The 26,999-nt window shown below is 44.8% G+C and overlaps 1 long non-coding RNA gene across 1 annotated transcript; it reads left to right on the forward strand.

The window, feature by feature from the left end:
• Positions 1 to 221: 221 nt before the first annotated feature.
• On the forward strand, positions 222 to 3,521 carry LOC125532457 (uncharacterized). Its single transcript, XR_015608279.1, has 4 exons — positions 222 to 1,591; positions 2,078 to 2,435; positions 2,768 to 2,843; positions 2,941 to 3,521. It is a non-coding gene; the product is annotated as an uncharacterized LOC125532457 (long non-coding RNA).
• Positions 3,522 to 26,999: the final 23,478 nt, after the last annotated feature.

Consider the following 26,999-nt stretch of genomic DNA (forward strand, 5'->3'; position numbering starts at 1 on the left):
GATTTTATTTTATTCCCGGGCCCTCATATTTCAGCAAGCTGAACTGACTGTAACTAGCTGAGAGCCTTTATATCCGTTGATTTTATGTAATCTATAAATATTGACGGCCAGATTTTGTCCAAATATTGACGGCCAGATTTTTGTACCTTGCGCACATTGTTTGGTCGCTCGGCTGCCTTATGTTATTCTAGGCCTGAACCTTCAAAGTAGATTTGGCCCCATTAGGGAAACCATCTTGTGTCCAGATCGAACAAACAAGAGCTAGGCAGGGAAAATCCATATATGGGTCGAAGTCAGAAACGATATAGGCGTCCAAGGCTTCTATCCAACGCCGGCGAAGTTGCCCGCACTTGCACCGTTCACTCTTCCGAATTGAAGAGGAACGTCGCCCAGCACACCAACGGCGGCGGGCTTCGAGCAAATCCTCGTCCAGCTCACCCAGATAGACAGAAGCCCGTGACTTTGGCGTTGTCCGCCTCTGCTATTTGCTCTAGGCGTCCGTGGCTCCGTGATCCCCTCCGGTACGCACCATCCCATCCCCGTCGATTTGACACTGTTGCCGCTTCTAGGAGAGGTTGGCCCAGAGAGGGGGTCCCTTGCAATCCCTCTCTTTCGGGCTCTTCAATGGCTGTTGCTCCAGCCGTCGCCAGCGCCCAGCGGGCCAGCTCAGGAGGCGCCCCATGAACCCAGCCTGCCGCTGAACCAGCACAAAGGCGAGAGAGAGACGGTGTCGAGGGAGTGAGTGGATGGATCCACGGGATGCACTCACAGGGACAAATCCGAGTTCCGGCCGTCAAAGCTGAGGCGCGAGCAGGGAGGAGATCATGTGTTGGGATGCGTGCGCGTGTGGTGGGGCTGGGCTGCCGGCGGACATACTGGAGCTGGGTTGACTGCTTGCGACCGTGCACAATGGGGCTTGGCTCGGCTGGGCAGCGCTTGATGAGGTAGAGCGAAAGGCAGGGACACGGTGGTGGGAGAGGCTCAGCAGAGGTGATGTGTATGCGTCGCAGAGAGATGCAATCGAGGAGTTGTCTGGCGCCTTGGATCAGCCCGTGCGGGTGGTCTGTGCTGGGAGGGCTAGAGAGGAGAGATTGAGGATTAAGGGGGGAGAGAGAGATCTGTAATTGAGCAGCATGCCATCGGGATCTTCTCCTGTTCCACGCCAGGTTCTTGCTATAATTTCCTGCTCTCCTGATTGTAGCGGGCTTCTCTGTAACGATTTTGTTAGGAAAATTAATAGGCTTGATCTTGCTACTGCATTGTGCCGAAGCAGATCTAACTGCCATGTTATCAAGTTACAGTCAGTTCAGTTTGCTGAAAAAACTACAGTGCTTCAAGAATTTGGCAGCAGGTCCATTGGAATCTCGACTCTCTAAAGAAACATGCGTCTAAATGCACAATTGGTTCATGGAGTTTGCATAACATATTTCTTTCCAGAGCTGCATGAAATAGCGAGGAAAAAAGTGTGGGTATGTTATTTCGAACAACAATGACAGCAACTGGATGCAATTTTCAGTAGCACATGTTGAATAACTTGACGAAGCAGCTACCCCTGAGATGGTCTGCATTTGAAAGCAATCTTCTTCTCTAGGTAGGACCTTTAGTCTGTTACTCTTTCAAGGAAACTATAGACTTTCATGCCTAAAGGCTCAAACTGTTTGTGTGACTTTGATCGAGCAATATCCGTGGTTTGACATGGGTTTTCTTTTTTTGGAAAAGGGGGACATCTCCCGGCCTCTGCATTGACATGGGTTTGCTAATATGTTTATACTTTTATTCGGCAAATACCGTGAGGCTATTAGTTGCCCAGGTGAAAATCAATGTAGTCTTCATACAGTCCATAGTAATATATATTATTCTCCCGCGATCAGATCCGGTGCTACTTACCCGGCAAGTTCATGATATTTTTTTTCTGTCCATCAGTCTCGATTCATGTCTATGAATCTTTCTTTTGACAACCTCATGTCTATGACTCTAGCTATGTACAAGTAGTGTAGGTGTATACATGTTCTGTTAGTCAACTATTAATTCACTGAACTGCTGGCAGTTTTTTTATTAGTGTGATTCCCCCTTGTAGCTAAGCAAAGTGATACGAGGAGGAATTGGCAATCAAGGTGGCTGTGGCTCCACCTGGACATAGTGGACCTCCCACTGGACAGAATCAGAGTGGGACAATATTGGTTCAATGGTCGACAGCGACTGTACGTGTACAGACAAGTAGAAGATGACGGAAGCTACATAGGAGTTCGATAGAGTGGCTAGGACAGCTTGCGGAGGGGAGCAACAGGCATGAATTGTACGTGAAGCAGAGCATAAGATGATGTGATATTCGACGAACTGAGCAGGAGGAACAAGGGAGAGCAGTAAAAATGTGGAGAAGCTCCCCCTATTGCTCTATCCCTATCCATCGTGGTTGTGGGTGTGCCCTCTCAAAGGTGTTTCATTTCGTTCTTACCAACATGATTTTAATTGTTTTGTTCCTCAAGTTGAGGATGCTATTCTAGCCTAAAGGAACAACTATTATCTTATACTCATTATATATTTGATGGGTACTTATCCATCTTGAAACTGCAACTGCAAGATCCAGTGTCGCCTACACGTGTTTCAAATTTTTATACGGTAGGCGGAGAAGCTTTGTGCATGTGCTGACCACAAAGATTGTTGTTGTTTGTAGCACGGGCTACTTTATGCTATGTCTAAATTTTTAGTTTGGCTTCTCACACCATGTTTTGCTTAGCTAAATCTTTGTGTGTGTTCGTGCTGCAAGCTATAATGCATCAGTGGACGAGTGTGGTTTACAAGGAGAACGAGACAGATGCGATCGCTTGGTTTTCTGCTTTCAGGTAATCAGGTTGCCTGCTACAAATACAACTACAGGCTCAGGTATATATGTTTGTTTCTTTGTCCACCGTTTATAGAATAAAACTTCTTGTGTGCCAGATCGCCGGGCTTGCTGTTCATGGTCGTCATGTTCGTGAACGGCGGGTACGCGACCAACTCGATATAGTTCATGCCGTGGTGGATGGTCAAGTACAGGGGCTGTCCAAGCACAATGTTGTGGACATGGTCGAGGCAGTGTTGTTCTTCTTAGCTTGTCACGGTGGGTATCTGCCTCGACAAGGAGTATCGTCCACGAGGTCGTGCCAAGGTCGCCTCTCCATGGCCGGAGGGGGAGGAAACGGGTGACGACAGCAATGGCAGTTCTCGGACCACTCGGTCGGACCGGGCGAAACCCTGACAAGACCAGTACCGTTCGGGCGGAATTATACAGACCGGACCGGCTAAATATACCAGCAGGCTGAGACCGTGCGGTCCTGTTCTGCATAGAATTGGTTTCCGGAGGTGTGGCTGGCTCATCGGGTAGGAAACACAAGCATAGAAAACCTTTATACGAAAATATTAGATCAATTCTACTAATTTACTATGTATCTCAGATAGCCCATATGCGAAAAGGGAACCATGCATGATCGGGATATCATATTACGGTGTTTCCCGTATTATTGATTTCATTTGTTTCAAGACAAAAAATTCATGCTATATTATTCACAACTCTTTTTTAAATTAAATAGTACTCCCACCGTTTCATAATGTAAAACGTTTTGTGAGATTAGTCAAGAAAAATAACTGAAAGCTGTAAAATAACATCTTACATTATGGGATGGAGGGAGTATTTCTCATGCATGCTTTTTTCGGTTCACATAGCATGTAAAATAACTGAAAGCTGTAAGTAGGTAGTTCATCCATCTCCTGCTCCAATCGCAAGCATGGACGAATCTGGCGTCGGTCCCCAGCCATCCACTTCCCGCAGCAAGTGGAAGCCTCGACTTCAATGATGCAAGTCAATTGTTGGGCGCCGGTAGCCTTCTTCACATGCCTGCGTAGTCAAGAGCATCATCTCCAACGCTAGAGCGCTCACGAGCATACCAATCAATTATTATGATTTCTTTTCCTTCCTTGCAATTTTTTTCACCATTTTCTTAAAAATGGAATGATGTTAACTGAACTAATAGTTTTTTGGTGGGGAATTGAGCTAATAGTTTTCAAAAATACATGATTATGGAAGCAAGTAGGAGAGGATGTCAACAATTACTACTTGCAATTTTTTTGTATGTTTGCAATTCAACTACTTTTTTGATTTGTCATCTTATAGGTTTGGCATGCATGTGGGATAATGAAGTGTTACTTTTATTTTTTGTTGTACAGTTTGTGAAATAATCGGTACGTGCATGTGGTCAATCATTTTATAAGTTAAAAAAATCATTCAGTTACCAATGTTGTAGGATGGCAATGAACTTTTTATTTATGAACTACCAATTTTTCACTTTGTGTTCTAATGCGTGATTTTTATCTAGGCCGGATCACTTCTCCTAAATATACCACAAAAATATCGGTGACCAAGGAAAGTGATTGTGCTTGTTTCTTTGACCTTGTACATTTCACTTGATCACATGTCTGATTCATCTAGATTAGCTCCATAAAGAAGCATGACATTGTTTAAAAACAATTTATAGAGCAAGGGACATAGAATAATTTTTGTATCATGTTGCAACGCACAGGCAATTTTCCTAGTGTCCTATTAAAATTATACAATAATGTTACAGCAGGACATGAGGGATTTGATGTTATATGTACTAACCACTCTAATAAAAAGTTCAGTTAAGTTTTGTGAGGATGAAGTGTTCGACGATCGAGGAGGTATCGATATGAGAAGAATAAGGAGGGGCAAGAGTTCAAGCTTGAGGATGCCCAAGGCACCCCAAGTAAATATTCAAGGAGGCCCAAGCGTCTAAGCTTGGGGATGCCCCAGAAGGCATCCCATCTTTCTTCGAGAATTATCGGTATGTTTCGGTTTTTGTTTTGTTCACATGATATGCGTAAATTATTGGAGCGTCGTGTGCCTTTTATTTTTCTTTTAGTAATGCACCATGCTGGTATGAGATAGTCCTTGGTTAATTTATAGAATGCTCTTTGCACTTCATTTATATCTTTTGAGTATAGCTTTATAGAATGCTTCATGTGCTTCACTTATATCATTTGAAGTTTGGATTGTCTGTTTCTCTACATAGGAAAACCGCCATTTGTAGAATGATCCTTTGCTTCACTTATATTTGTTAGTGCATGGAAAATCTTTTGTAGAAAGAATTAAACTCTCAAGGTTCACTTATATCTATTTAGAGAGTCAACAGGAATTGGTCATTCACATGGTTAGTCATAAAATCCTACATAAAACTTGTAGATCACTGAATATGATATGTTTGATTCCTTGCGATAGTTTTGCAATATAGAGATGGTAATGTGTGGGAGGTACTAGTGAATGGTTGTGGTTTAGTAAGAATATTGGTATTAAGGTTTGTGATCCCCTAAGCATGCACATATAGTCTATAGTTATGCGACGAAGTTATATCCTACTCATGCTAGTATTTTGTGTTAATTATTCGCAATGCATGATTATGACCGTTTTTGCTCTCTGGCTAGTTGCTTCTCAATCTATTTGCTAGCTTTTACCTGTACTAAGTAGGATTACTGCTTGTGCATCCATACCCTTAAACCAAAGTTGTTCTAGATGAGTCCATCATATCTACCTATATGCGGTATTACTCAGCCATTCCAAGTAAAAATCTGCATCTGCCACCTCTAATTATTCAAATAAGCATCCGTTTTGTGTGCCCGTACCGCTCATGTAGCGGCAGGGGGTGGTCAGTATCTTCCATGCTAAGCAGGTTATTCTCACGATGGGTGTTTATTCACTTGTCATTGCACGAGAGATGCTGGTATTTGGGATGCCCAGTCCTATGATCAATACGAAAAAATAACAAAACAAACTCCCCCGGCTTGTGTTTGAATGGTTGAGGGGGACTAAACTTTACCTTTTCGCTTGGGAACCGCCAATAATGTGTTTAGCATGGAAGATATTGAGAACTCCCGGTCGTTATGTTGACAGGAAAAGTACAGCTCCCAAAATGTATGCATACCTATTTTAAGCTTCGAGCTCTGGCACCTTGGCAAATCCCTGCTTGCCTCTGTGAAGGGCATATCTATTTACTTTATGTTATTTACTTTTATTGTTGAGTCATCACCTTCTCATTCAAGCACCAGTTGGAGAGCACTATTGTCATTTTTATGCATTGAGTATAGTTAATGTTGTGTGCATCATGACTGGATCAATGACTGAGCATGACGGGCTAGGGATACATCATTCTTTAGCATTTCTATTCTGAAAGGCATGATTCTTTGTTGGTATGACTGAGTATTGATGTCTTTGTGTCAAATTATAGACTATTGTTTTGAATCAGTCGTATCTTAATATTCATGCCATGATTAGATTACATGATCAAGATTATGCTAGGTAGCATTCAACATCAACAATTATCTTTTTATCATTTACCCACTGGAGGACGAGTAGGATTAAGCTTGGAGATGCTGATACGTCTCCGTCGTATCTTTAATATTTGATTGTTTCATGCCAATATTCTACAACTTTCATATACTTTTGGCAACATTTTATATTATTTTTGGGACTAACATATTCATCCAGTGCCCAGTGCCAGTTCCTATTTGTTGCGTGTTTTTTGTTTTGCAGAATATCCATATCAAATGAAGTCCAAACACGATAAAAATTCACGGAGATTTATTTTGGAATATTTGTGATTTTTGGGAAAAAGAATCAACGCGAGACGATGCCCGAGGGGGGCATAAGCCCATGGGGCACACCCCTACATAGGGCGCACCTGTCAGGCTTGTGGGTCCCTTGTAAGGCGGTTGGTTCCCTTCTTTCACCGCAAAAAATATAATATCTGGAAGAAAATCATGTTAAAATTTCGGCCCAATCAGAGTTACGAATCTCCAAGAATTAAGAAACGGTAAAGGGCCAGAAAATAGGAACGCGGAACAGAAGAAAATAGAGAGAGAGAGAGAGAGATCCAATCTTGGAGGGGCTCTCACCCCTCCACTGCCATGGCAGCCATGGACTAGAGGGGAAAATATCCTCCCATCTAGGGGAGAGGCCAAGGAAGAAGAATAAGGAGTGGGCTCTCTCCCAGTGGCGCCGAAGTGCCACCGGGGCAACCCTCGTGATGACGATCTACACCAACAACTTCGTCGCCGTCATCATCAATTCTCTCCCCTTCTATGCAGCTGCATAAAACCTCCTCTCCTCGCTGTAATATCTACTTAAACATGGTGCTTAACGCTATATATTATTATCCAATGATGTATGGCTATCATATGATGTTTGAGTATATCCGTTTTGTCCTATGGGTTGATTGATGACCGTGATTGGTTTGAGTTGTATGTTTTATTTTGGTGCTGTCCTATGCTGCGTCCCGTCTCGCGCAAGCGTGACGGGTCCCCGCTCTAGGGTGTTGCAATACGTTCATGATTCTCTTATGATGGGTGGAGTGAGTGACTAAAACACATACCCGAGTAAGGGGGTTGTTGCGTATGGGAGTAAAGAGGACTTGATACTTAATGCTATGGTTGGGTTTTACCTTAATGATCTTTGGTAGTTGTGGATGCCTGCTAGAGTTCCAATCATAAGTGCATATGATCCAAGTACGGAAAGTATGTTAGCTCATGCCTCTCCCTCGTATAAAATTGCAATAATGATTATCGGTCTAGTTATCGATTGCCTGGGGACAAAATCCTTCTCTTGTGTTACAAAAATCTTTCTAGTAAACAACTAACTTTTATTATTTTGCAAAATACTCCTAGTTTTATTTCTGCTAAGTAATTCTAGTTTTATTCTTGCAAACTTGTCCTACACCTACAAAATAGTTTCATACTTGTTCTAGGTAAAGCGAACGTTAAGTGTGCGTAGAGTTGTATCGGTGGTCGATAGAATTTGAAGGGAATATAAATCCTACCTTTAGCTCCTCGTTGGGTTCGACACTCTTATTTATCGAAAAAGCTACAATTGATCCCATGTACTTGTGGGTTATCAGTGATACGACTGGAGAAGGAGGGGGATTTCGGCAGCCTCTAGGCGTTGTCAGGGCGAGCGTGCGGTTGTTCAAAAGTGGGTGCGTTGGCCGGTGCAGGTCCTGGCGAGGATGATGGCACCATGGACGGTCGCGGCCACCTCCTTGGCGCACTTGACGCCGAGGCCGACGTCGCCATCACTGTTGATGATGACGACGGGCGCCTCGGAGCAGGCGCGCCTCTTCTGGATGGCGCGATCTCCCTCACCCTGGCTTTTTGTCCCAGTTTTTGAAACAGAATCATGCGGCATAGCGGCGCAGGAGTAGCAAGAATATCATTCAATATGCATGTCTTAGTTTGTAATAGGTTAAGAGCTGCTGTCAGCAACTCTTTTTAACCCATTCTAAGCGTGTGCAAGAAACATCCTTCTCCCCAAGTCTTTATCTATGTTTAGGAGAATCCCACATTGTTCGGGAGACTACCTGTGATCATAAGAACATACAACGTGGATATGTTGGAGCGGATCCAGAACGCAGCGTGTAGGTTTTGCTTCTCAGGGTGACTTTATTTACCAGGAGTAGTTCACGGCGTGACACTTCCCGAGGAGCCCCTGTTTCACGGATGGGCCTTGCATAGGACAAAATCGCTTTGTGAAGAATGACCCGCCGAGTTGAATCGACGGGGCCTCTGCTCCCATCCTAACTTGGCTAATACACATGGGGAGGGGCAACATCCCGTGACTTGGGGAAGCAAGTTCGTGATGACCCACAAGTATAGGAGATCAATGGTAGCTCTTTTCTATAAGTACGAGTGTCGAACCCAACGAGGAGCAGAAGGAAATGACAAGTGGTTTTCAGCAAGGAAATGTCTGCAAGTGCTGAAATTGTAAGTAGCAGAGTAGTTTGATAGAAAGATAATTTGTAACGAGCAAGTAACGATAGTAGCAATAGAAGTGCAGCAAGGTAGCCCAATCCTTTTGAGGCAAAGGACAGGCCAAAACGGTCTCTTATGATAAGCAAAGTGTTCTTGAGGGTACACGGGATTTTCATCTAGTCACTTTCATCATGTTGGTTTAATTCGTGTTCGGTACTTTGGTAATTTGATATGTGGGTGGACCTGTGCTTAGGTGTTGTTCTTACTTGAACAAACCACCTACTTATGATTAACCCTCCCGCAAGCATCCGCAACTACGAGAAAATTATTAAGAATAAATTCTAACCATAGCATTAAACTTTTGGATCCAATCGGTCCCTTACGGAATAGCCCACAAACTAGGGTTTAATCTTCTTTCACTCTCGCAACCCATCATCTAATTGCTACTCCACAATTCATTCCCTTAGGCCCAATGGTGAAGTGTCATGTAGTCGATGTTCACATGACACCACTAAGGGAATCAAAACATACATAATATCAAAATATCGAACACATATCAAGTTCACATGATTACTTGCAACATGATTTCTCTCGTGACCTCAAGAACAAAGTAACTACTCAGAAATGATAATCATGCTCAAGATCAGAGGGGTATTAATAGCATATTGGATATGAACATATAATCTTCCACCAAATAAACCATATAGTAATCAACTACAAGATGTAATCAACACTACTAGTCACCCACAAGCACCAATCTATAGTTCCGGTAACAAGATTGAACACAGGAGATGAACTAGGGTTTGAGATGAGATGGTGTTGTTGAAGATGTTGATGGAGATTGCCCTCCCCAAGATGGGAGAGTTGTTGTCATGATGATGACGATGATTTCCCCCTCCGGGAGGGAAGTTCCCCTGGCAGAATCGCTCCACCGGAGGGCAAAAGTGCTCCTGCCCAAGTTCCGCCTCGAGACGGCGGCGCTCCGTCCAGAAAGGCCTCTCCTTATTTTTTCTAGGTCAAAATGACTTATATACCAGAAGATGAGCACTGGAGGTGGGCCTGGGTGAGCACAACCCACCAGGGCGCGCCTGGCTTCCTGGCGCGCCCAGGTGGGTTGTGCCACCTGGTGGGGCCCCTCTGGTAGTTATTTGCTCCAATATTCATCATATATTTGATAAAAAAATCTTCGTGAAGTTCCAGCTTGTTTGGAGTTGTGCAGAATAGGTGGTCTGACGTAACTTTTCCAGGTCCAGATTTCCAGCTACCGGAATTCTCCCTCTTTGTGTGTACATTGTAAATTATGAGAGAAAAGGCATTAGAATTACACCAAAAAGAATTATTATGCATAAAAAACATCATAAATAACATTAAGGAAACATGATGCAAAATGGACGTATCAGTTCGCATGGGTTGTGTCCCGAGAATGGGTCCTTCGCGACCATGTGTGGTGTGTTGCTGAGGCTCCACATGCGTACTTGGTCAAGTAGGGAAACAAGCACTGGGCGACAGAAGGAACAACAAAAACAACATAGTATAGGTACGCCATGGCACTCCTTCTTAAATGGGGAGCTCCCGGATACATGGCAGTCGAGGTACTTAGCTTTTTAACATTAGCTAGGAGGATCTGAGCCTGGCTTGTCGTGGAGCCACAGCTCTCCGGGTGGCCCGCGACTCCTGGGTAGGTGATGTCTACTACACAACTTGTTCTTGTAGACTCATGTTGGGCCTCCAAGCGCAGAGTTTTGTAGGATAGTAGCAATTTTCCCTCAAGTGGATGACCTAAGGTTTATCAATCTATGGGAGGCGTAGGATGAAGATGGTCTCTCTCAAACAACCGTGCAACTAAATAAAGGAAAAAAAACCTTGTGTCCCCAACACACCAAATACAATGGTAAATTGTATAGGTGCACTAGTTTGGCGAAGAGATGGTGATACAAGTGTAGTAATGATAGTAGATATTGATTTTTGTAATAGGAACGATAAAAAATAGTAAGGTAGCAAGTAACAAAAGTGATCACAAACATTATAGAAATGCTTGAAAATGAGGCCTAGGGTCCGTACTTTCACTAGTGCAATATCTGAACAATGGTAATACAATTGGATCATATAACCGTCCCTCAACGTGCGATGAAGAATCACTCCGAAGTTCCTATCACTACAAAAAAATACACTTCCGTGATGATACGTGTTTGTCATAGTAGGTCGCTTTTTTGTCATGCATGTACATCCATGACAAATTTATGACAGAATCAAGATAGTCATACCTGTGCTGTCGTAGAAGTGTTACATGACATTACCAAAATTATCATCACGGAAGTGTCCACTTCCATGACGATAAATCGCGCGTCACAGAAGTGCTTTCGTCAAGGGTGACCGACACATGGCATCCACCGTAACGGAACGCCGTTAAGCTATCGGGTCGGGTTTTGGATCCGATAACCCATTAACAGCCCCGACCAATGGGGATTTTCCACGTGTAAAATCATCATTGGCTAGAGGAAACATGTGTCGGCTCATCGTCGGGACAGATGTCATCCACTCACTGGACAGAAGTCAACTATGATACGTCGACACGTGGCATGGCCCAACAAGTTTAAATGGGCTAGCCCAACTAAAGGCCCACAAGATTTTGCGGACCATAATGGGCCGGCCCAGCTAAAGGCCCATGAGATTTTGCGGACCATAATGGGCTGGCCCAGATAAAGGCCCACAAGAATTCACGGGGCATAATGGGCCGGCCCAGGTAAAGGCCCACAAGATTTTCGTGTGCCATAATAGGCCGGCCCAGGTAAAGGCCCACAATGACTCTAGCCCATAATGAACAGTAATTTTCTTTATACCCGTTAACGGCCCGTGATTTACATGGGCCGTTTCCAGCCCGTGTTAGCTTTCGGCCTATTGACGGCCCATACGTTCTTGGGCTCCTTTTCGGCCCTCGATTACTTCCGGCCCGTTACTGGCCTGTTCCCCTAATGGGCCAAATTCGGCCCATGGCAAGAGTAGGCCCGTTACTGGCCTGTTCCACTAATGGGAGAAATTCGGCCCATGGCAAGAGTCGGCCCGTTACTGGCCTGTTACCCTAATGGGCCAAATTTGGCCCATGGCAAGAGTCGGCCTGTTTCTGGCCTGTTAACCCATTGCGCCATTTCCAGCCCATCCTATATTCTGGCCCATTAACGACCCGTTATGCCTGTGACAGAATTAAGCCTTTGTTGTCCTATGGCGTGTTAACGGCCTGTTACCGTGCTGGTCCAATACCAATTACACCCGGTTATGGCCCATGTAGACCCATTTATTCGATGGCCCGAGGCCCACCGATTACAGGCCCATTTATCGACGGCCCGTAGGAGACCCATGGATCCTACAGCCCGTATATGGCCCATGGTAGTTGCGGCCACTAGCAAACCAGGTAAAAATAAGACTAGGAAATAAATAAGGCCGAAACTAACACAAGGCTGTTAAGGCGATTGCACATATTACATCCACTCGGCATCAAAGATCGCCACTAGTGCAAATATAGGGAACACCCTACACTATACAAAAATGGCTTGTTGTTTTCTTCAGGCGATGGCTGCACGTTAAGAATAAATTTTGTATCGCACCAAAACAAATTACAACTATATAACAAAAGGAAGGTTGGCATAAAACTTAACAGTCTAGCAGATAAATGCACCACCAGAAGTTCAGAAGCTCAGTTCATTTGACCTGACTGTTACGTTTTCATGCTGTATTGTCCGATGGAGCACCATAACCTCACCTTCATTTCCCCTAGGCTCCTGAACAACATATTAAATGTTTGATAGTCTGGTTTCAAAACCATGCATATCTTGATGACATTGAGCAATGTTCTTTCTTGTTTCACAAAGGGTCTCTGTTAGGGAATGGACTTGTGTCTGGAGCGTAGATACAACATTGCTTTGAGCTTGCATATCTTGATCATGAGGCAATTTGGACGATATTGCCTTAACAACCAACCCAGTATTACGCAGGAACGTGCTTTTGGCACTGTTAGTGGACAGGTACTGACCCACTGCAGCAAGAGATGACATTGCGGTTATAGTTGCCTCGCCACCTTCAGAAGGTGGCGGTTCCACCATTTTTTCCATAGCTCGCCGAAAAGTTGAGGTTTTACATTAGTAGTACTAGAACAGAAGATATTAAGGAGGCAGCAAAACCAAACAAAATAGCTTTGGTCTATATACAAAACTTATTCTGGTGAACCCATGTAAAATATTAGTTGTATTTTATTGCAAAGTACATAATAAAACCAGGTTCCAAACATATGACCATGTACCATCGCTAATGTATTGTCTATTTCTTCACATTGTATTGAGGGCTAAGGATAAAGAGACGAAGTTTATAATACGGTAAGCATAGTATGACGTCATTCATATCACAAAACAACTGAGAACAGACAAACATGCAATTGTAACGTTGTGTGGGCAAGTCCAGCACGGAACTAGATTATGGGTCATGATCAAAGGAACATCACTCCTCTCTTTTAAACCTTGTAAGGTGCAATGATACGCTAAGACAATTGTGTATAAAATTGAAATGAGTAATAAACATTGGCTGCAAACCATGCAGTTCAAGGCACAAGTCAGAGTAAGTAGTAGTTAAAAGGCATGAGGATTAAGGACTTACAACAGCGGCTTTGACTGGTGTAGTCATGCCCTTCTTCTTGCTGGTGTGACAGTCCTTGAAGATTTCCACAACATTTGGATCATGTACTTTTTGGTCCTTGCAGACTTTCCTCTGCATTTGGAACAAGTCAATATAGATATGATAATATGGTACAACGAAAAGAGTGAAACAACAACTAATTACAAGAGCCTCGCAGTGTGCAATATAGCTACGAGATCCTGTTGTCTGTTGGAATTTCACTTTTGTACGGTTGGCCTTGTTCTTTGAACAGTTCACCTACAAGAAGATAGATTTGTGTGGCACATGCGTAAATAGGACTTCAACATGTGATCTGATGACATATATATAATGTACCTGATACTTCGGATCGGACCAGTGTTTAACGAGGCCTCTCCAGTCTTCATCAGATATATTTTCCACTAGAGATGTTTGGGCAAGTTCACTGTTAGCCTTGCCTTCAAAGTGAGTTTTCCTCAAGTTATACCGATATTGTCGCAGAGCAGAGTTGAAAACATGGGTGCAAGCTTGTCTGGTTGCATCATCTTGGCTATCCAACTTGAACCTCATCTGTTGAAAATTATGGGAGTCTCATTATCAGCAACCTAGAAAGTATTGGACAGAGCAAGACGATATTACTAGTTTCCATACATAACCATACTTACAGATAAATGGTCGAGGAAGATGTTGAACTTGGTTTCGTCTTTGTCATTCCTGTACTGAATCCATGTTGGGAGGATACGTACATGGCACCTAACAGCAACCGCTGCCTCTGATACTAACTTGGCTGACTCTGTAGCATCACGTGGCCTTTTTAAACCTGCCTCAAAACAGATCTCCGTTCTTCCTCCTCTAGATTTAGTTAACCTATCGAGCATTATCCCTGATGTTTGTTTCCTCTTGCGCCTAGGTGCTAGTCCAACAACAAACATGGGAAGTGTTAGCGTACATCAAACTGTGAGACTACTTATAAAGAAGCATGCAACTGTAACTTGACTCCAGCAACTACCTTCTTGTTGTTGAAGCTCACAAGGTTCATCTGATATTGCCAACTCGTCTTGTGTCAAGAGTGCTTGGGAAGTAGTGTCAGGTGGCAAGGGAGCTTGGGAACATGCTGCTAGCTCAGTTGACGCACGAGTACGTCGTGCAGCTGGTAGTACCGTGGTAGGTGTTGCAAGAACTAGGGCTGTCTTTGCTTGTTTGGTGGCAGCTGTTTGTTTCTGTTTGGTTTTTTTTGCAACTCGTGTAGCATGGGATGCCGTGTTTGTCGAATTTTCTGCTGGACTTTGACCTTCTATTGCACCATCAGTACCAGTAGAATCTGCAGGATTCATCCGCTTCTCATTCCCTGCCATTCTGTGTTTCTTCCTCTTTCTCTGTGCCATGTTAAGTCAAGACGATAAGAAAAACGAATAACAAATTAGTTCTTCAGAACAAATTGATGCGTGATGCAGACGAACTGAACTTTGATGTTAGACAACCACATGATAGGAGGACGTAATATGTATGAAAAACAGGACAAAAGAGATAACCAAAACTATGATGTGTTACATTTCACCAAATTAGAAGCAATGCAATGGAAGGTAGACACCATATGAAAGATGCTACAAATATTGCTCTGCCAAGTTAACAGTGTCTCATCATAAATGGCGTTTAAACAAATGTGAAGCATTACAAGAAATAAATCATATGCAAGATGCAAACAACATCACACTACCATGTTAGAGGTCTCTCGTCATTAGTGCCATTGCATATTCACAGCTTATGATGTGTAAACTAAGGAGAAGGCATTTCAACAAATTAGAAGCAATGAAAGCTAGACACCATATGAAAGATGCAACGAATATCACTCTACCAAGTTAAAATTGTCTCGTCATAAGTGCCATTTCAACAAATTAGTAATACAAGTTAGAAAAGAATGTGAGATGTAACCTATATCACACTCCGAAGTCAAACGTGTCTTATGATAAGTGATTGTTGCAGGTTACACAACAGTAGTAATTTGATGTAAAAACATGGTGTAATAAACAGATATTGTATGTTCTAGAAACAGGAACATGTGTCTTATTCAAGTATAATGTGTAAAGTAAGCAGATGGAATTCAACAAAATTAGAAGCAATACAAGCTAGACATCACACATAACATGCAACCACATATAACAGTGCCAAGTTAGAGGGAGCACCGGTGATGCTGCACTAGGGGAGACGTGCTCATCATAAACACAACTTTGTTGAGTGTCTATGCATGTGTTGTCTTGGAAATCATCTTGGGGGTGTGGAGGAGTAGAAACTGCATAGGCCCTCCGTTCGAAATGAGCACCTTTATCCGCTGCCTTGCTAACTTCCTTCTGCTTTATTGATTTTGAATTGTCAAGTAAAACCGACAAGAAAAAGCAATAAAATTCTCTCTTCAGAACTCATTCATGCATGATACTGACAATCACTACTTTGATGTAAGGCAAACACATGATACCAGGATGGAATATGTACGAAAAACAGGACGGCATGGCATGTTCACAACTGTTTGTGTAAACTAAGCAGAAACCATTCCAGCAAATAAGAAGCAATGCAAGCTAGACACCACATGAAAGATGTAACCAATATGACTCTGCCAAGTTAAAAGCGTCCCATCATAAATGGAATTTCAACAAATTAGAAGCAGCGCATGCTATAAATCATATGAAAGATGCAACTAATATCGCACTGCATATACTAAAGGTGTCTCGTCATGTTGATTGATGCGGGATACAAAAAAACAATAGTTTTATGTAAGGACATGCTTAATAGACAGATGTACTATGTACTAAATACAGGAAGGCATGTCACATTAACAGGTATAATGTATAAGCTAAGTAGACTAGCACATGCAGTTTAACCAGATTGGAATAATTACAATCTAGACACCATATGCAACATGCAACCACATATCACGCTGCCAAGTTAGAGCAAGCACCTGCGATGCTAGTGTAGGCGAAATGCTGTAATCAACTACAGAGCTACGTTCACTATCTTCATCTAGCATTTCTGTTTCTTGATAATCATGTCGGGAGGCTGACGCTGCATTCTTTAAATGAGGAGTAGTCCCCTTGCCTGCCTGCCTTGTCATAAGTGATTGATGAGGGATACACAAGAACATTAGTTTGATGTAAGAACATGGTTAATACACAGATGTACTAGTATGTACCAAAAACAGAAAGGCATGTCATATTCAAAGGTATAATGTGTAAGCTAAGCAGATGCAATTTAACCAAATTGGAAGCAATACAAGCTAGACATCCGACTGGAGTGGTGAGCATGATCATCTAGGACCTGAGAGCCTGGTGGGAGGCGGGCTGCTTCACCACCATCGCAGCTTTTTAGTTGGCTTCCAGGTGATGCCTATCTTTGATGGGCTTGTCACTGGCTCGGCCAGTGCCCTGACTACCTATTTGTCTTCTGGTGCTCATGGGATGGTGGTTCATGTAAAAAATATCTTTCCTTATCTTACCAACTTCGGCCTTTCGAATACAAGCTAGACACCATATGGAACATGCAACCACATATGACACCGTGAAGTTAAAGCAAGCACCTGGGATGGTGGTTCATTGTGAGCGAGGTCATCAACTCCAGAGCTACGTTTACCGTCTCCATCTGCTGACACTGCACCCATTATAGCGCTGAAACGTGTCTTGCCTACCCGCACACCAAACTGGAGCGACTTCTCTATTTCCTTTTTGGCTTCTCTCATGGCAGCAGAGTCTGAAATACCCTTGCATAAAAACACAACAATGAGAGTAAGGGTGAAGTGTGTGCAGAACTAGTGCACTGTAAAAGTAGCAGATAGCAGGCGACTGAAAAATAAATGACAGGAGACATATGATAGCTCTACAACACTGCATGGCAAACAAATTAGATTCTACTCTGTATGATTTTGTAATATATGAGCACAGGAAATGCAGGTACTCCTCCAGCACACCACCACATGTGGTCATATCTAAGATAACAGTCGACTGAAAATAAATAGGTCAGTCGATTTTTTTAATGAACCGTCCGATCTATAAGGAACGGGTAGATGGCCTTCGTCTACCTCCCGCCAGTCACTGTTGATGATCTTTCTTGAACCGCCAGCGACCACCGGCCCAGACCCCTGCCTCCACCGCCCCGCCCTCCCATCGACCTCACACCACCTCGGTGCTTGGCAGTGCCCCCAGGCCATCCCTTTAATCCCGGCCGACCTCCAGATCGGGCGCCAGTAGCTCTAGGCCGCACACGCCCCTAAGATAAACACCAAGGCGCTGCTTCCCCGGCGTAATAGGCGTACTAGCGCCTGTTACGCCAGGGAATGCTTCCGTTAATTGGGAATCAAGTGGCCAGAAATTGAAATTCAGTGGGGCGACGGACCTCTAGCTAAGGTGAAATAGTATATGAGGAGAAACCTTGTGCATCGCGAGTTAGTAGGAACATCTAGTATCAAGAAGAAGCGGTCAACTAGTGTCTTCTGTGGGATGAATACCGTGCAAGCAGAGACGTAAGATTTGCACGAATAAGGGAAGAGGAGTACCTTTTTCGGTTGCCGGTGTGGTCACCTCCACAAGTCGCGCTGATTTTCTTCTTTTTACCGGGGAAACCGATGTTCTGGAGGGTGCAGGCTTGGACGAACCCATGGCCAAATTGTTGACTGTGTTGCCATGGCCGTATGTCGGCGGAGGGGAAGCAGATCCGAGGCGGCGAAGGACGGTGTAGCAGGAATAGCTCCGGTGCGGTGGAGGGTGGCGAAGTTGGAGCGGCAGCGGTGAGGCGCAGGACGGTGTGGTTGAACTGGCTCGGGTACGGACGGCTCGGCCTCGGCTTCAACTACTAGCCGTGGAGGGCGTTGCGGTGGATGACGACATCGGGGTATCGGCTCCGGCGTGATGGAGGAGGGCGGCGGTTGATGGGTGGGATGGGGTGGCAGACGGAGGACGCCGGGGTTTCACGGCTGGTGGAGAGGTAGTTTTGGCGCCCACGGAGTACGAATGGGGAATCGGACGGGTGGGGGGGAACCATGTTTCGGTCTGGGACACGCTTGTTTTTTTTTGTTTTTTGAATAGAAATGGGACGCGCTTGTTTGAAATTTGGGGAAAGTACAAACTTTGCCCCCCTCTTAAATTTCGGACCTACTGCGGGTAGGGGGTAGGATGGTAATCCCAGGTATCCCAAATAGTGGGCGGGAGCGATTTCGGTCGTGCGCATGTGTGCTTAGGTGGCCATTGTGTATGAATGTTTTTCGGATGCGGTTGCGTGGCGTCTAGATGAAGCTACAAACCCACCCCGATTTAGACCTTTGGATGTCGGGCCGGTAGGTTTCATGGGTCGGAGTTATTAGAAAAGTAATTTCCTTGTACTACCAAACATTGGTCTCACGCGGTTTCAGGCTAGTAGAGGCTCTTTTGGCGCTTCGTTCGAAATTTTGAAACACAAGCATTCACGTTTAGAGTACTCTTGAACTATGAGGATTGACCTAAATATACAACGTTATATTTGACCTTGTATGTTTGAAAACCTCATTAAATTATCCGCTTCTTTTTGAAATTTTGACACTTGAAAATCCTATAACTACGATTATTTTGGAATGGAGGAGCTAAATTTGAATCTATTTTGTACACGACTACATATGCTATTATGTACAAAATCAGAGCAAAGATTGGTGCCCCCATAATTTAGGTATGGTTTACAAATGCCATGATATCAAATTCAAATAATTGAATGGACTTCATGTTGAATTCGATTTTTTAAACCACCTTAAGTTGAATTCAAATGTATGCTCGTTCATAGGCAATAGCTATTTATAATGTCCATTGTGTAACTTTCATATGTATAATGTGCTTTACACACACAACATGAACTATACTCACGTTTATATTCGATTGCTAAAGCGATGCATTGTCTGGAGTTCAAAATACTAACTATGTGGATCAATTGTGTCGAATAATAACATAGACATGCTCAAATTCGATAGAATCTAGATGTCTGATGGATCAATGACCGCTCCTTACGCGAATTGCAAATATCATGATCCCATCCTAATATTTGGATACAATTTATATCTTTAATCAATGTGTAGAGCAGTCTTCTACGTGTAGTTTCACTCTTCATCGGTGGTCTCTCACACATGCTCACACACTCTCTCCCGAGGTGTCTTTCTCGCACACATGCTCTAGATATAACCCTCCCTCCCTCTCGTAACCATTTACAACTATTTTCACTAACCTTTATCACAAGCACTCTTCCTCTCGCAAACATACACACGCACAATCCTCATCGACCCTTTCTATATACATGGACCTGCCTGCGTGTCTCATCTACGCACATTATCTTTACGCCTATCTCTCACGCATTGTCTCACACCTCTCTTCCTAATCGACGAGTATGATTCTAGCAGAGCATTCTGTAGGATGCCCCTTAAAGTTAGGTTGGATGAATAGTAATATTAGAGATAAAGGGGTTACCTTAGTCCGAGAACCTAGGGTTACAAATCCTAGCCGGCTTTGTCAGTGGACACAGAGTCCTTCACAATTATGCTATCTTTGTCTTGTACGACTAGTCATCCATGGGTCTTCCTAAATGCATCACGGACCGACCAATGTGGCGCAGGACGGAACAAAACGAAGGGCCTCACCTCGACCCACCGGACCTCACACGGTGACACACCCTCTGCCCCCACGTCTCATTATCTTCTCACACCCACACATACCAACACAAACACCACACACACAGAAATTTTTTCCTGGTGCCTCTATTCCCTCCCCCCTTGCATATACACACTCAAGGGAATGGAATCTCTTGTCGTGACGTCATATTCGTCTCTCTCTCTAGACCACTCTCATTTCTCGTGCTATCTCTCCCACGCCCCCCCGTCGGCCCCTCTATCCATGCCTCTCTCGAATACGTAATACACACACATACCTCTCTAGGCCCCGCCAAATGCATCAACACACATGTTACATCACATACCCCATTGATCTAAAAAGCCCTCTCTTCACGTTTATTTTGCATACAACATTCCTTTTGAATAAAGAGTGGCCAAAAAATTATTTTAGAGTTTCTACATATATACAACATTACAAAGTTATATGGAGGAGTACGAACGCTAATTTGCATTGCATGGTGCCCACAATGATATTTATTCCGCACTGTGAATTTGTATATTTTTATACTATATAAAAAGTTAGTCATAATAAAGAGAAACAAAGAGCATCTCTCTCTCCATCGCATACCCACCATGTACGCCCCTTTCACGTATGCACACAAAACTATCTCCAGGTCCTCTAAAAGTAAGCCCCTAGAAAATTCACGCATGTTTCATCTTTCTCTCACGATATATGCAATGATGATCATTGTATTTGAAGCGAAAGCACGATACGTACATTGGACTTCAGAATCCACTCATTACGGTCACCATTTACGTTTAGTGGTTATTATGCAGTCACGGGCTCACCGTACAACTCTGTATTTGCTCATGACATGACTAGTTGACCAGTTAAACGTTCCACATGGCACCTCTAGTGTTGCATCACATTATCTCACTACGATCGTGCCCACCTGTCGACTTGTATCTACTCTACATCTACACTCTTATAAAATACATAAAATACACTCTTATAAAAACAGAGTTGGTGATGATGGTGTGCCTGCCATCCTGCAATATAGGCCGTCCGATTTATATCTGACGGATAGGAAAGAAACTATGGCAATTTTGCAAAAAGGTACCCACACACCTCTCCACATTTGCAAATAAGGCCCTCCCTCGTTCATCCTTTTCTCTCACAAGATAAAAAAGTCATACAAATGCATCTTGATGTTACATGCAAGGCACGGGCATCTTGCTAGTAAGAATGAAAACAAACGACAAAAAAATATTTGGACGGTGGTTCGAAGTCATGACCGCGGGCACAACGGACAAGGTGGCCTTGTATTGGTATGCTGAGCCGTCTGTTTTAAGACACAGGAGCTGGTGTGGTGATTATACACACACGCACGCATGCACATGAACTGCATCCATGCAACACTCACACAAACACATGCACCCACGCACGCACGCAACACTCACACGTACACACGCAGCCACGCACGCACGCAACACTCACATGCACACACGCACGCATGCATGCACACACCAGTACACCACACAACCAACACACACTCTCACGCTCAAGTGCTCAACCTACACATGCATGCACACACATCAGACCCTGACAGACACATACACAACCAGGTGATTCCCACGCACGGGTTGGAGCCTTGTCGTGCCTGCGTAAATTTGTGTTTATCTGACCTTTTGCCTATGCGAACTGACAGGTGGGACCCACAACGAACGTGGTCAATTTAACTAGTCAACATGGCGCCACGCAGACTATTTGGCCGGTCAATAGAGTGCAATCCAATGCTGAGCTGTGAGCAAGTGACCGTATAATCACCGCAAAACGTATATAGTGACCATAATCAGCTTATTCTGAAGTTCGGTGACCGTATTACGCTTTTCTCTCTGTAGGCCCTCCAAAACTACATCTCTACACGTTCTCGCATGTTACATCTAACAACTATGCAATACAGCACTACTACTACACTCTAACACAATAAATCATATGTGTTTTTAGTTTTACTAGATATCATATTGTTACTTATAATTATTCAGTTTGCATACATTAAAATTGCCTTTGAAATGTATGGCCAGTATCATCTACCGCGCGGGAAAAATCCCGCCCTTTCCTGTTTAATCAGGTTTGTATCGATGGATCGTGCGAAACAGCAAAACTATAGTACTATACAGTACAAGTGACAGTTCACTAGGCCGTCGTGTCGTCTACTCCTCCGTCGTAAGAGTGGAGCGCTCGCTTTCATAAATCTTCTAGTCCCTTTCGCCGACATGTGGGACATCAAGCTACCTGGTCCACGTGCCACACCGGAATACAGTGCAGAGCAGCTGGAGTGAAGCACCCCAGTCATGGCGCCGGCGTAGTAATGAGCAATGAGGCGTCAAGTCACAAAGCTGCACCTTTCCCGCAGTTAAGTTGACGAAGCAACCATCATTTCACTCGTTGCTGAATCCGCTTCTCCCTCATCTTCTTCAACTTGACCACGTGTTGCTTCTGCCGTTGTTCTGCCTCATGTGGGACGCGGATTGGCTTGGTAAAGCACTGACACGTGGGACCGCATGTTAGCAAACCGCCAGGACAATGTCCTCCGAAAATAAGAAACCTCCCCCGCCATCCGCGTGGCAAAATCACCTCCTTTTTACTAATCTCGATTCTATAATTTTTTAGATCAATATAATAGAGATTTGTATAGATAGCACACAGGAGCAAAACCAAGTGGTACGGTTAAGGGCATCCACAATGTGTAGCCAAATGTGAAAATAGCTTTTGGCATCGTGGGAACCATTGTGGACGGTGTTGCCAAAGCCAAAAAGATGGAACCAAAGCTCCCTGATTGATTGATTGAAGGAATAAAAAAATGCAATGTCTCTCCTTTTTCTCCCATGCTTGGACGCATGTAGTACAGTATAGAGCATAGAGTCTACTCCCCTGTCCCTTCTATCACAAATCACAAAGCAGTGAGGCGTCAAATCACAAAAGCATGGACGAAGCAACCATCATTTCACTCTTTGCTGACTACGCTTCTCCATCATATTCTTCGAGAAGCCATCTCACCGCATTAGTTATAGTAGTACTAGTAAAGGACTTCCTGGATGCAAATAAGGTGGTTGTCTCGGCTTGCAGGCGGCACTTGCGAACGACTTACCATGGTCTCCCTCAATGGTGTTCTCCATCGAACGCACTTCGCCAAACCACCAAAAAAATATCGTCGACGTCACCGCAATGGGGAAGGAAGTCAAATATAGTTACTGCCTCCATTTTTTTGTACACAAGGCCAGTATATCAAAATTACAATTTGCAAAGGGCCACTAACACTAATCAAGGCAAAATTGATGGGGTTATCAACCAAGGACATTAATATCTCGTGCATGCATGCGGAAGTGAGAAGGTTGATTTGCATGTCGCTGCATTAATCAAGAGATGAGGAATGAGATGGTCAGCTCTTTGGTCTTTGGAGAAAAAATACGCATTAATTGACACGTGAAACGAGGATTTGTATCGATTAAATCCCGCGAAGGAAAACCCAGCCTTTCTTTTTTAACACTAGTACTCCTAGTGCGTACGTACTTATCCTGTTTGGGTCTAGGCCTTGCATTGCCAAACTTCGCCAAACATTTTTCCAAGCTTGCCTAAAGTTTTCAAAATGAGAAGGAGGTACACTTGCGCACGGCTATCGCGGTCACACCGCACCCTCACACGGTCGCTCCAGCACGCCGCGGTCGCACCGCACCCTCACACGGTCGCTCCTGCACGCCGCAAACCCAACCAAGGGAACGCACCCTCACTGACACGTGTTGTCGCATGGGAACACACCAAACTCAGCCATCCTATCGCTGACACATAATTTTCGTTCATAGAGTATGTTTATCCAACCGCATGTTGGGGAGTATCCATACGGCCCGTGCGGTGGTCTATTGGGGAAGAAGAAGAGGTGAGGAAGAAGGAAAGAAGGGTTAGGAGACATAGGATATTCATCCAACCTCCTGAAATGGTAGACTAACCCAAGTCAGGCGACTTGCATAACAAATATATGTTTTTACACAGCAAAAGATCCATAAAAACAAAAACATAAAGAAAAACTATCACTGCTCGCGGAAAGAGACGACCTTGTCGTCTTTGGTTGCCGGCGCGAACCAGCCGTCACTGCCGACGTGTGTCTCCCCACCGTGGTTGTCCTCGGCCTCTAGCTACTCGTTCAAGCGGAGCGTGCGGGCGCTCTGCACGGACGAGAGCACAACCCGGTTCAAGTCGAGGACGTTCGGTTCCACCTGTAGGAGGGCCTCGATGGCAGCGGCATCTGCGCGCTCCGTGTCGAGTCGAGCCTTCGCCGCCTGATTCAAGTCCAGGACGTCCGGTTCCGCCTACAGGAGGGCGTCGATGAGAGTGGCATCCGCGCGCTCTGCGTCGAGTCGAGCCTCTGCCGCCCGGTTCAAGTCCAGGACGTCCGGTTCCGCCTGTAGGAGGGCCTCGATGGCAGCGGCATCCGCGTGCTCCGCCTCAAGTTTAGCCTCTGCCGCCTGGTTCACATCCACGACATCCGGTTCCGCCTGCAGGAGAGCCTCGATGGCAGCGGCATGCGCACGCTCCGCATCGAGTTAAGCCTCTTCCTCCCGGTCCTCCTTTAGTATCGCCATGTTGAACCGCTCGTCCGCCTGCACCATGGGGGACTCGGACGTCGGCACGAAGTCAACGTCCATCGTCTCATACCCATCGGGGGCCTTCTGCGCCGTGACCTCCGCCATGAACATTGGATCGGCTTCCTCCTCCTCGTAGCTTGGCTCCAGAGAACTCAGGGATTGGCCTGCCGCAAAGCGAGCTTGGGAACGGAGGTCTGTGGCGCCGACCGCCGCTGCGATTTCTGCGCGGCGCTCCGGCGTCAGCATCTTGTAGTAAGTGATCTTGCAGCGCACCATGGATTTCTGGCGAACTAGGGGACACTTGATGCGGGCTAGGGGATCGAAAGGTGGGGGAATGGGCTGGAGATTTGGTGTGGTTTTAGGGTAGTGGCTGGCGTAGGCCGAGCAGCGAAGGTTCTGGTGTGAATAGTGGTTCCGGTGACGACCGGTCAATCGGTTTTGACTGTACATCGCTCTTGTCGCGTTCGCGTTGCAGCCCGGCATGCTAGACCCTCCACGTCGCTCACCGAATGCAACGCGCTTCGTCTTGCGTTTTCGCTCGCTTGTGGGACCGCAGTTGAGAGCAAACCGATGTCCCTCCCCCTCCCCGCCCGCGTCATTTCTTATACCACCACTCCCTTCGTTTTATGCGGAGTAAATAAAAACAAAGGGAGTATACTACGGATGAGGATCCCCTAACGTGGCCGAACCCATTGAGTAACTGACATGGGGTCCGCCAGTAAGTGACCGAAAGGGAGGGTAAGGCAGGGATACCTACGTCAGAGGATCCAGTTCCACTATACTAATTTGACCAAATGTTAGAGTAATAATATATGACATGCAACTTACACAAATGTTAGAGTAATAATACTCCGATATGACATGCAACTTACACAAAGCATACAAGGTCTAATGCGTTTTTCGATGCTAACTTTGACCAAATGTTAGAGTAATAATATATGACATGCAACTTACACAAAGCATACGGTCAAATTCGTATGTGAAAGGAGTTTCCAATGATATAATTTTCACATTATACATCTCATGTACTATTAATCTTGTCAATAGTGAAATTGGAAACCATCTCGAGTACAAATCTAGGAGTACGTACGAATCTAACAATATTGATTGGCGTTGTTGAATGTTGCTACCTTTTTGATCAAAGTAGATATACTTTGACTACACATAAAACTTATATGTAAACTAGAAAGGATAGGAGGGAGTATATTGTACGTTCAAAAACGAAACGAACATTGAATACCCTTTATATATGATTTGCGGATGCTATGATCACCGGTTCAAAATTTTGAATCCGCCTTAGGTATCACGTGCCCCCACTCATTCCCTCTCGATTTCATCTCGGGGTCCGGAGATCTATTGAAAGAGGACTAGGGTGGGTACATACGAATGATACTCGGCGGAATGTTCAAATGAGGCATGCGGGAGGATGGACTCGACTGGAGGGTGACATGATCGATGGAGAAGAGGGTTGGAGAGGAATGAGAAATAAGCATACGCCACATGATTATACTTGAACAGCTCAAATAAACAATAAATTGTCTCGCTTGGCCTACATAGTGAAAGGCCTAATGCGCAACGCGGAGCACTGACGCTCGAATATGGCCGGGAAAACAGGGAAACAGACATGTGGGGCACACCCATCGGGATGACGTAGCGCCGACTAGTCCAATGGAGGAGCTGGCCCACGACCTCCTCGCCACCGACAACCGTTCATGTGGGTCGCTGGGGCCAACAACGGGGCGCGGCTCCAGCACTGCCTCTGGACACGGCGACCGCGGTGAGCGACACGCTCATATCGCCGCTAGACACGGTCGGTTTCAGTTTGCCGAGGGTGGCGTTAGTGCTGTGGCACGACCAACGGTATGTTTGGTTTGTGCCCAAGGTTGCCCCATCAAAGCATTGGGTAGCCAAAATTTTGGTTGAGGTATTGGTTGCCCATGATTTGGCCGACATTGGCAAGAAAAATGAACTTGAGTTGGCTAGAGTTCATTGGCATGCCAAAGAAATGGCAACCGTCCAAACAAAGACCAATCTTTGGGTCATGACCAAAATTTTGGTTGAGGTATTGGTTGCCCATGATTTGGTCGACATTGGCAACAAAAATGAACTAGAGTTAGCTAGAGTTCATTGCATGCCAAAAAAAATGGCAACCATCCAAACAAAGACCGATCTTTTGGTCATGACCAAAATTTTGGCAAGGTGCACTTTGGCCACAATCCAAACACACCCCAACACCCGGCTCGTGGAGGATGCACGGGGCGCCGCGACGTGTCCGCGAAGTGGTGTAGCGCGGCCAACTGCATCCTTTGGACCTGAG

Source organism: Triticum urartu, chromosome 6A, assembly GCF_056163025.1.
Source record: "Triticum urartu cultivar PI428250 chromosome 6A, HENAU_Tu73, whole genome shotgun sequence".
Classification (NCBI taxonomy): Eukaryota; Viridiplantae; Streptophyta; class Magnoliopsida; order Poales; family Poaceae; genus Triticum; species Triticum urartu.